Consider the following 12,160-nt stretch of genomic DNA (forward strand, 5'->3'; position numbering starts at 1 on the left):
CTTATAGCACTTTAAGGTGTCTTAGGCCAAGATTTCAAAACCTTCCACATTCCTCTTGAAATTCAGCTCCTAAATACCAAAGCCACACAATCAGGTGTCTAGCAGCAACACCACTCTCAATACCAACATTACTGTGGTAGTCAGACTTGCATTTCTGGCAGAAATCACCTGACCAGCCAGATGTGGTGGTACATGTCTTTAATCCCAGCACTTGGGATGTAGAGGTAGGAGGGTTGTTTGAGGCCACCCTGAGACTAAAGAGTGAATTCCAGGTCAGCCTAAGCTAGAGGGAGACCATATATTGAAAAAATAAAAACAAAAAAACAAACAAACAAAACAAAAATCACCTGACTGAGAGCAGCTTGTGGGAAAAGAATGTTTGTTTTGGCTTATAGACTCGATGGTAGGAGCAGAGGGTGGACATCACTTCCTGGACAACATCAGGTGGACAACAGGAACAGGAGGGTGTGCTAAACACTGGCAAAGGGGAACTGGCTATAACACCCATAGCCTGCCCCAAACAATACACTGCCTCCAAGAGGCGTTAATTCCCAAATCTCTATCTGATGAGAACCTAGTGCTCAGAACACCTAAGTTTACGAGGGACAACTGAATCAAACCACCATGATCTGGTTGGTGTGGGTTCTGAGGAGTCAAACCTAGGTCCTTAGGTTTTGCAGGCAAGAACCTTAACCACTAAGCAATCTCTCCAGCCCCTAAATAAATAAAATATTTAGAAGACAAGTAATATTTATAAGACTCCAAGCATCACGGCTCCTTCCCTGTCTCTCACTGCCACTTTGAGTCTGTCATGAGTGCATGAGCAGGGCCTCTGAGTGCCAATAGAGCTGTTTTGCTAAGGTCTTGGGACTCCAGGGCCTAGAGTTGGTGAAAGCCAGAGCTGAACCTAGTGTACCAGCCTGGACCTGCACCATCCACACTGGATCCACCAGTCAGTGTCCCAGATCACCATGAGTTCAAGACCACCCTGGGACTACATAATGAATTCCAGGTCAGCTTGGGCTACAGTGAAAACTTGCCTCGAGAAACAACAACAACAAAAAGAATAAAAACGATGACATCAAGTGTGAACAAAAGACAATATTGTGCTACAAAGGATTCAAGGAAAGAAAGCTGCAGGAGGAAAGTATGTGAAGTCATCAAGTGAACACGGATGTCAGAAAATGATTCCTGATTTTCTGGGCATTAGAAGAACCCACAGTAGCCAAGATTGCATAGAAATAAAATGGAGAAAACAGAGAAGAAAGGTTGTAATGGGAGGGGGAAGTAAGAGAGGATATGGGGGGGATGGGATCTTGATTTTACATACATGAACATACCTTTACTACCTTCCATATGTGTAACTTAAAATTTCAACAGAAGTATGTTCAAATGCCATTAAAGGATATGTGCTATAGAGTAAGAAGTAAATATTTCTTTCATTCTTGCCTGGCCTCATGCACTCTTGAGAAAAACATTCAGAGATGGTTGACTAATATACAAGCATGAAGGAACATTTTCTTTTCTTTTCTTTTCTTTTCTTTTCTTTTCTTTTCTTTTCTTTTCTTTTCTTTTCTTTTCTTTTCTTTTCTCTTCTTTTCTTTTCTTTTCTTTTCTTTTCTTTTCTTTTCGTGGTAAGGTCTCTCTCTAGCGCAGGCTGACCTGGAACTCACTATGTAGTCTCTCAGGGTGACCTTGAACTCATGGCAATCCTCATACCTCTGCTTCCCAAGTGCTGGGATTAAAGGTCTGTGCCACCATGCCTAGATTTTAGGAACATTTAATTTTAACATATGCACACTAAGTAAACTACACATAGGGTTGCAAAGATCATTATTTTCTTCATTTTATGATAAAAATGTGATTAATGAATTGTAGGCCCATATTTTTCAAAAGTTAACAACAGAAACAACTAGGGAGCTAAAATATTCAAAATTATTTTAGGTATTAGGGGATGGATGGTATTAATATATGATGTATACATGCTATGCATGTCTATAATGAAAAATAATAAATTAAGACCACCCTAGGGGGCTGAAGAGATAGCTTAGTGGTTGAGCACTTGACTATGAGGCCTAAGGACCCCAGTTTGATGCTCGATTCCCGATTCCCCAGGACCCATGTTAGCCAGATGCACAAGGGGGTGCACGCGTCTGGAGTTCGTTTGCAGTGGCTAGAGACCTTGGCCTCTCTCTCTCAACCCCTCTCTCTCTCTGCCTCTCTCTCTCTGACTGTCACTCTCAAATAAATAAATGAAAATAAACAACAACAAAAAATCACCCTAGGCTCTGCAGTCTACTTAGCTTTATGAGTTTCGTCAAACGGCTGTATCTTCTCTAAGAATCATGTTGAATTTAGCATTAGCATTGTTACTTGATCAAATGTGATTAGTACAAGAAATAGTGTCTCATCTATAAAGAGCAATCAATAAAACTAGTTCTTTTAAAAAGTATTCATAATTGCTTTGATTTGACATTCAGAATCAGTAAATCTACTAGAGGGGTAAAAATATTTATGCAGGCATTTTTTTATTTCTGTTCAAGAATAGGTATTCTAAATTTCTTGTTTAAAATTGTTTCAACTATCCACAAACATAAATGAGTTGATCTGGAAATTTATACAATAGATTAATTTAACCTAAATTATAGAGAATTATTAAGGATGTGCATAGTATTTAAATGGTAGATCCAAATATTTAAATGTTTATCTTTAAACATATAAATTAGAATTTCAGATTTAAAGTAATAAGTAATAAGAGCTACACATCTTAATGGATAACTGCTGATGGAAAAACCCATACCTTTTAGAACATGATGCCCATCCAGGTCAGAAGAGATGAGCAATTCATTTATTCAAAAGAATGAACACTGTCTAATATAAACAGCACTCAGATTAATTCTGATCTAACTCTCATTTTCAGTCCAAGATTGTAAGTTGCCAAACATAATTTGACAAGCCTCCTCAATTAGTTTATGAGATCACGCCATTGCCAACTTCTTCATGTGAAACATATTTCAATCCATTCTCTCTTTCTCATTTGCCTCAAAAACACATATGTATACAATCCAGATAAGCAGTCCTCATCTTTTTTTAATTTTTTTTTTATTAATTAGTTTTGTACTCAGGGAATACAGTCAAGTTGGTACCATTGTTAGGCTCATCTGTGTCCTACCCCCTCCCCGCCCCCTCCTTGTTGAGGTTATGGGTAGGGGAAGTGTCTCTGCATATCATGATCCAACATGTAGCTCTGACATTCTTTCCACCCCCTCTTGTGTAATTTCCCTGAGCCATGTTTCATTTCTGGTCTGCTTCAGTGATGAGGTGTTGGGGGCCTCTGGGTCTCTGGATATCTAATTTGGTATGAGTTGATTTTTCTCCGTGCTGATCTCCTTCATCCTTGTGCTGGTACCCGGTTCACCAAGAAAAGAGCACCCTTGCTTGTTTCACCAATTATTCTTAGTTTCAGCTGGGGCCCTTAGCAGAGTATGGTATGGGGCAGGGCCCAGAACATGGGGAACCAGCTCCGTACAATACTCATGCCCTGTGATCACCAGCCTGTTTTTTTTTTTTTTTTTTTGTTTGTTTGTTTTGTTTTTTGTTTTTTTTTTTGGTTTCTTTGTTTGTTTTGGTTTTTGAGGTAGGTCTCACTCTGACCCTGGCTGACCTGGAATTCACTATGAAGTCTCAGGGTAGCCTCGAACTCATGGTGATCCTTCTACCTCTGCCTTCCAGTGCTGGGATTAAAGGCATGCACCACCACGCCCTGCTCAATTTTTTTGGATGCTGCTTACAAAATAAAAGTTGTCTGTGGTAGAACCGTGTAGGAATACAAAACAGATTTGCAACAGATATGACAGGAGCATTAGAATGATGTTGTCAATCCCTACAGTCAAATGCCTTGATGTAACACATAAATTAATATGATCCTCCAAATAGAATGTGTATATGCAAAACTTGCCTATTAAATACAAATTCTGACTAAACAGTATATTCCTTATACTTGAAGTTGTCCCATCCAGGTTGACTGTCAAACTGGGACTAGGGAAACTAAGTGGAAATAAATAAATAAATATATAACATACTCTCATGAGCATGTGCATTTGAGGAATGTAATTTTCAGAGCTCTTATCTGACAAAAAAGTGGATAAAACTATATGATCACTCAATTTCAGAGGATTCTCATGGGGCTTAAGTAATGGATGGATGAGAGCTTTCAAAATTATAGTGCACTGGAAAAAAATCCAAATTATAAACGCTAGTGTGCGAACTGTAAGGGAGAGAGACAGGCTAAGTGATTTCCGGTGTGCCTTCTGTCCCTTAGGGTGAGCTATCACCGCACATCCATCAGTAAATGTAGATTCCTGGAATCCACCTTCCCCTCAAGCCTATATGCAATCAAAAATTGTATCTTTCCATTTATTCATCTAAATAATTTTTGGATCTGTACTTTTTGTCCTCTTATTATTGTCATGTTGATCTGATTCTCAAAAAAGAAGCCTTCATCTGGTGTCCCTAAGTTCATTCTTGTATCTTGCAAATCTGTCCTCTAAATAACTGAGAGAACATATGCTAAAAATGAATGAATGATAATGTTTGTTTCCTGATTCAAAGGCTTCTGGGGTTACCCATCTTGGTCACACTTGTTGTCATGGTAATTCCCTCCAAAGTAATGTCATTCTCAGTCTCAAGCTCCCCATTCCACATTATCTGCCTTCCACTTGATCCACACAATGTCAGATTGCTCCTTCATCTACACAGATCAGGATAATTGTGTCTTTACATCTCTTTTTTTTTTTATTCTATGCTGTCCCTTTACCTAGAGACCATGTTAATAATGATTTGTGTATTCTTAAATCATACATGAGATTATACAGTATATATAGAAGAAAACTGTGATAGAGAAAAAATAGCATTTTCATCATTTTACATGTTTACCTCTATTTGCAACCCATAATAACAGCAGTTGTAATTTTTCACTTAGCAAAATGGAATAATTATTTTTTATTGATGCCTCTGTCTCTCAATTCCTATCACTACTCTCCATACTTTCTACCAACCCTGTGTACTTATCCACACCAAGGAAGCCTGATTAACTTAGGTTGTCTGGTTTAGATGGAGAGCTCCATGAAGGCATACTCAGTCAACATCAGATTAATGGTCCAAGCACATGACAGTTAAAGGAAGAGAAATGATTCAATGGCAAGACTAATAAAATGATATTTGAGGAAAAATAACACTGAAAAAAAAGATCATTACTTGAGGGCTGGAGAGATGGCTTAGCGGTTAAGCGCTTGCCTGTGAAGGCTAAGGACCCCGGTTCGAGGCTCGGTTCCCCAGGTCCCACGTTAGCCAGATGCACAAGGGGGCACATGCATCTGGAGTTCGTTTGCAGAGGCTTGGAAGCCCTGGTGCGCCCATTCTCTCTCTCTCCCTCTGTCTTTCTCTCTGTGTCTGTCGCTCTCAAATAAATAAATAAAAATAAAATTAAAAAAAAAAGATCATTACTTGAAAATATACTAGAGCGCTGTCTTATAAAAACTGGGCTACTTATCTATTTGTTAGAATGCATTGGTTAAAGCAGTCATTCATAGGCATTTTTAATTTAAAAAGTAATGGACAAACACTGAACCTGAAGCGAGCATTTGCTGACAAGGCTGTCATGGGACCTTGCTGCCTGATATGCGTGCCTTTTCTTAGATTTGTGAAGCTGTAGTAAATGAGTTTTGCTCTTATCAAGAGTGATTGCAATTTAGAACCTGCCCCTGGCTATAACAAATGAGCAAGTTTGGAAATGTATAATGTCCTTTTCTGTTGATGCTCTTTAAGACTCCCATCCCCACTGGCACGCAAGAAAGTCGCTTCATTATTCGAGAAGGAAATGGAATAGAAAGTAGCGTGGGCAGATGTCCTGAACACAGTCAGAGTAGGCGACATTTATGTGATGTGACTCACCTTGACATCTCTTGGAATTCCATTACAAATCTGAGAGATTGTGTTTTCACTTGTGGCTTGCGATTGCCTGGGGTAGCTAGATACTGTCTGTGTCTTCAGCAGAGGTCAGCCAGCTCTCATCGCAAAACACCAGTTCGACACATGGTGACCAGCTGGCAAACTGGCACCCCCGTGATGCCTCAATCTGCCCTTTCTAATCAGATATTTTGCAGGAGGCATACCTCAAGGGATATCAAGGTGTTATGTAGGGTGTGCCTAATCACATAATAAACTAAAGACTTTGTTCCATCTTATGAATGCAGAGCACTTGTGCATTATGATTATATTCTTTATCTGGAAAATGGTGCAAACCAAAAGCTTATGTGTAATTCACCAACGTCCTTCAGTATATATTTTGAAATGTATTAGAATACCTACCTGAGGGGCTTTCATCTCCTCATATCTGACCATGAGCAATTTAATTTTCTTCTGTGTGGAGCTGCTACTAGTGAACTTCATTTCGCCTTTGACTCATTTGCACACAGGTAGGCTTAGCCAGCTGCCTGACCAAGATTCTCAGAACCTCCTTGAGACATTATGCAAATAAGAAATCAAAGGAACTGCTGTCTGTACTACAAACTCTTCTGGACCAGGCAATCCCCACTCATTTGAGATATGCAGCATTTAATATTTATCTTGAGTGACTATAGAAGGCTACATAACAGCTGCATTGTTCCCACATATATTACACATATGGCTAGACAGATGTTACAATGCACTTTGACATTTTTCATGTTGCAGTATTTCAGAGGCATTTGGATAATCTTTTGAATGAGCACAGTTTATATGCTCTAAAACTTAGCTGACTCTGGATTCCGTTGGAATGAAAGAGTTTGAGTCTGAAATCCAAAATTTCTTTCCTACCTTTGCTGCAATTTAAGCAATATGATACATCTGTGTGTGTGGATGGCCTTGACAGAGAGACCTGGGATTGTGAGAACGATGCAGTGTTTACCTTTGGAGTATCATAAAATATGTCTATTTTCCATTGAGTTCTCACTCTATTCAGCTGTGAATTCTCTCCTAATGCCCTAACTGTAGCTTAAAATTCCCTCAGAGTCATTGGCATAGCAGAGACCTTGCCAACTGAATTAAAAGAAAACCCACAATAAGACATTCCTTTCTTTAAGAGCAACAGCCCCTCGCATGGGGCAGTTTTTCCCCATCTTTCTCTCTATTTCCCCGTGCAATTGTCTGTGTTTCCTAGTTGGGACCCTCTCATGCATTCCAACATATCCTCTCTCATCCTGAAATCCTCTTGCAGATTTTGTGCTGGTCTAGAATTCATGGAAGCCCAACCAGTTCCATTCACACTGCTCCTAGTAAATGTGTGTTAGGCCTCAAAATAGATTTAACAAAAAATAAGTTAATTAATACCTGGCTACCTTTTAGATACTTAAATCTTTTTTTCTATCAAAGCTGTATCTCTCTACATTTGAATTTCAGAATTCCACAGATCTCACCCAATAATAGAATCCAACTTTATATACACATATGTACAATTAAAAATAAATATTATGCATATTTGTGTGCATATTGTAATTATGAGTATAGGAAAAAGATAAGCTATATTTCATAAAATGTATACTCATTGACATACAAGAAGAAATATTTGAACAAAAATAAATGATAGTTCAAAAAAGGATCACTATGAAAGGATTATAAAATATTATTTTATATTACAGAGAATAGTGGGCTAATGTAATCTACTCACTAGATGGCCAAGAAATCCTCTCCTGTTTCTCAGCTCCTTCATGCAGGCCTAGACTAGAAATAATAACCATGTAAAAATTTGTGTAGGTTTCCATTCATACCTGTTTATTTTTTCTGTTCCTTTCTCAATGTATGTGGTTTACCTGTCTAATTATTGCTGTGGCTTTTACTGCTTTTAAAATTCCACCCTGTCCATCACATTCCTCTTTTCCTTTGTCTTGAAATATATTCATTTAAATATTCCAACATTAGAAAATGATATCATGTCGCTTACCTTCTTTAATACTGCTTTGAGCCTCTATTTTTATCCTACATCTACCATTTTATAATTCTTTTGTACATAGCTCCTAATAATGATTTTCCCCTGTATACTATCCAGTCAAGCTAGTCAGACAAAAGTCAATAAATTGAAAATCACTCAAATTAGAATCTTTCCAATCTTCCCATCTTCATTAAGGACTGTAGGTGAGATCACTCATTGATTCTCATAAATTACTCAAGATTTTTCTAAGTCCTGCCCAGTGTTCTCCTTGCTATGTTGTATTTTCAATCAAGTACTCTTTCTTTTTGCATTCTGTGTGCCAACAACTTCAAAACATCTGTTTCTCATGGAGCACAGTGGAACATGCCCATGATCCCAGCACTTGAAAGGTAAAGGCAGAAGGATCAGAAGTTCAAGGACAGCCTCACCTACATAGTGAGATTCAGGCAGTCTGGACTACATAAGACCTGTGTGCAAATTTAGGGCAGGAAAGACACTGGAAGCTAAGTGCACTTCCTGAACAAGCATGAGGTCCTGCGGGGTCTGAGACCACCAGAGTTTGAATTTCTAGAACCCACACACACAGCTAGGTGTGTCCACAGTGTACATATCCCCAGTCTTCTGGGAGACCAGAATTGCCAAAGCTGATGTTAAAAACAGCAAGCCTTAGGCTCAGTGAAGGACTATGACTCAGGTAGGAATGGTTGGCAGAACACTGGACCAGGACACTTGGAGATCCCCTCCAGCCACCATAGTCCTGTGCACCCCTCTGCAGCCAAGTAGATGGGGTGGGTGCCGCCTGGGCACAGACACATGCATGCACCACCCACCCCCACACATGCCATTAAGTTACACAAATACACACAAACAAGTAATAAGCATTCTTCTGTTTTCAAACATTCATGTTTCGCACAGGTTTCTTTTTCATGGTTTCCCCCTCTATTTCTAGACCATGTGTCTAAATGTATCCACTGTAACTATTTACACTGCTCTCCAGTGACGGTTTAAAAGAAGGCTCCTCCTCTCACCTGGCTGGCCCTCATAGTGCAGGAAAGTCCTGTGAGAGCTCCCGGAGGAACACAGTCACCAATAGCATGAATAAACAGGAGACCTTACAGACTATGAAATCAACCAGACTGTCAAGAAGTATACACTTGTGCAATGGTTGCACACAGCTTCTGTGGATAACCAACTGTTCTCTGATTGGTCATGAGGCCCACTCAGTAGGAGAAAACTCATATTTGGTACTGGAAACCAAGTCAGGATCCCATTGTCAGGGAATGTATATATTCTAAAGAGAAGCCCCCTACTGCTCCCCCTCAGAAGAAGAGTGGGCTTACATACCAAAAAAAAAAAAAAATCTCAAATTTGCATACCCCCATTTAACTCAAGCTGTTCTCATTCTTGCTTGCAGAATCTGCTTTATTTTATAGATGGTAGAGAAAAGGGAGGAGAGCCATGATCCACCAATAAGACAGAAGTTAGTCAACTGCCCACCATGAGATGTGCCATCTCTACCACATCTACAGGGCCAGAAATTGCAGGGGAAGTGGTGACGTGAATATTGCTCTTACTGCTATCCTGACAACCAGCCCCAGGTTGATGGCAAAAAGCACTGTGATCAATGAAAACCTTTCAAAACAGAAATCCACAGGCTACAGAGAACTCAACACTAAGTCATACCACCAATAGGCCTGCCATGGCTCAGTGCACATCGCAGAAGAGGGGACAGAAAGATTGTAAGAGCCACAGAGCATGTAGGAATATCCTGAGGCATAGGCCCCCACCATCCCACAGGGACTGACAGAGAACTTTATAGACCCCACAGCGAACACCATGACCCTAATGAGGAGGAGTATATCAAGGGCATTGGGAGCTAGGGCAAGGGGATAAAAGAGAAAATCTTGTTACAATTTATATAAAATAAAAACAAACAAATAAATAAATAGAAAAAAAGAAGCAGTTATGGAGTGCCTATTTTCTTTTCCCCCTCTCTCATCCTCTATATCTCTCACTGCCTATCTCTCTCTCTCAAATAAACAAATAAAAAATAACATAAGAAAAAAAAATATGAAAAAGTAAATTGTTTAGAGATATGGAGGTATTCACATGGAGCAAAATTAGGCACAATTAAACTTACACTACTTCCATTCGGTGGTGAGAAGGTTGGATTTTCACAAATTCCCATTGTATACCTGCTTTTACCATGAAATCATATAAATGTTCACTCATATAGAATGTTGCATATGTGGCATATTAGTAATTCTATGAAGAAAATATATTTTGGAGTTATTTTGATTCTAGTTCCCTAGATAGGATACTGTAGTATATAAATTTCAATTAGTCTTAGATGTGAAAAATCTTGATCTAGATTTTTAAAATTAATAGTTGTTTTGTTTTTATTCTTCAAAGTTTCCAAACACAAGTGTATTAGATCTTCTTTCTTTTCTCTGATTCCAAAGTTTTTTTTTTCTTTAACAATTAAAAATAAGGTTTTAACTATTTAATGTGTATGTGTGTGTGTGTGTGTGTGTGTGTGTTTGCACATGCTCACACATGCATGCTTCTGGCCACTGCAAATGAAAGAACAGCAGATGCTTATGTCACTTTTCGCCTTTGTCTTTATGTGTGCCCTAGGGAACTGAGCATAGGCTGGCAGGCTTTGCAAGCAAGCACTGAGCCATCTCCCCAGACCCTCCTTGGACCTCATTATTATTCGTTTACCTTTATCTCACAATCATTATTCATTTGATTAAACATTGCTTTTCTTTTTAAAAATCTAATACCAAGAAATCCAGAATTTGCTAAGTGCTTGACACTAAAGTAGACTTAAAGCACACCCACCATGTCTCAAGGAATTTTCGGGAAGAGAGGACTGAAAGACTAAGCGCCACAGGGTGAGAGAGAATATTTGCATAGCCCTCCCTCCTCAATGACTGACTGCTGCTCTCATAACTCATAGCTCACAACCTCATGGTGAATACCAGCATTCTCACTAAAGAGGGCCCTCAGTGGAATGGGGGCAGGGAGGAGGGAAATGATTTCACTACACATGATGTGTCCACACAAAAATTCTACTTAGTAAACAAAAAAAAATATTTGAATATATTCTTCTGTGAGTGCTTTATAATCTGTCATTAAAAAAAAAAAAATCTTGGGCTGGAGAGATGGCTTAGCGGTTAAGCGCTTGCCTGTGAAGCCTAAGGACCCCGGTTCGAGGCTCGGTTCCCCAGGTCCCACGTTAGCCAGATGCACCAGGGGGCGCACGCATCTGGAGTTCGTTTGCAGAGTCTGGAGGCCCTGGCGCGCCCATTCTCTCTCTCTCCCTCTATCTGTCTTTCTCTCTGTGTCTGTCGCTCTCAAATAAATAAATAAATAAATTTAAAAAAAAAAATCTTTACCTCTTTTCCCCTAAGCTTTACCAAATTATTTTACTTCTTACTCTATTTACTGTTTCAGATTCATCTCTCTTAATTTTGTCTGCTTGAGTTTTATTTTGCTATTTTGTGTTTGATAGAGAGAGAGAGTTTTCACTCAATGACTAGTTCAGATTCTCTTGCAGTATCTTCTTGCATCCGCCTTTGGTGGAATGACTGAACCTGCCTCTTCAGCACAGTTTCTATCTAGTGCAACGGCCTTCACTTCCTTCTCTCCATAGCAGATAACACTTTTGCTGGTGATAAGAGAGTACTTTCGTATATATTATAATTTTCTATCCTTTCTGGGAACCACATTTTTCCAGTCACTAGAGTATCTTCAGGGACACCTGTCCTGTATTTCCTTTCCCTCCAAAGTGAAGATCCGGGCTGAAGAGATGGCTTAGTGGATAAGGCGCTTGCCTGCAAAGCCTAAGGATTTGGTTTGTAATCTCCAGGTACCACATAAGCCACATGCACAGTGATGCACGTGTGCAAGGCAGCACATGTGCACAGGGACACATGCATCTGGACTTTGATTGCAGTGGCTGACATCCCTGGTGCACCAATATTCTCTCTCTCTCTCTCTCTCTCTCTCTCTCTCTCTCTCTCTCTCACGTGCACGCATGCACACACACGCACATACTCTCATAAAAAAGGCCAGTCTATTGGGATTGCCTCAAAAAAAAAAAAAAATAAGAAAATTAAGATCTTTCAAATTCCACCATCCAATCCATTTACTTTTACTCTGTATTCCTGTAGTCCTTGCTGTAGAGTG

At 39.4% G+C, this 12,160-nt stretch overlaps 1 protein-coding gene across 1 annotated transcript in view; it reads right to left on the minus strand.

The window, feature by feature from the left end:
- Positions 1 to 12,160, minus strand: part of Ctnna3 (catenin alpha 3) — a 1,402,587-nt gene that overhangs the window by 99,775 nt on the left and 1,290,652 nt on the right. The window lies entirely within an intron of this gene.

Source organism: Jaculus jaculus, chromosome 18, assembly GCF_020740685.1.
Source record: "Jaculus jaculus isolate mJacJac1 chromosome 18, mJacJac1.mat.Y.cur, whole genome shotgun sequence".
NCBI lineage: Eukaryota > Metazoa > Chordata > Mammalia > Rodentia > Dipodidae > Jaculus > Jaculus jaculus.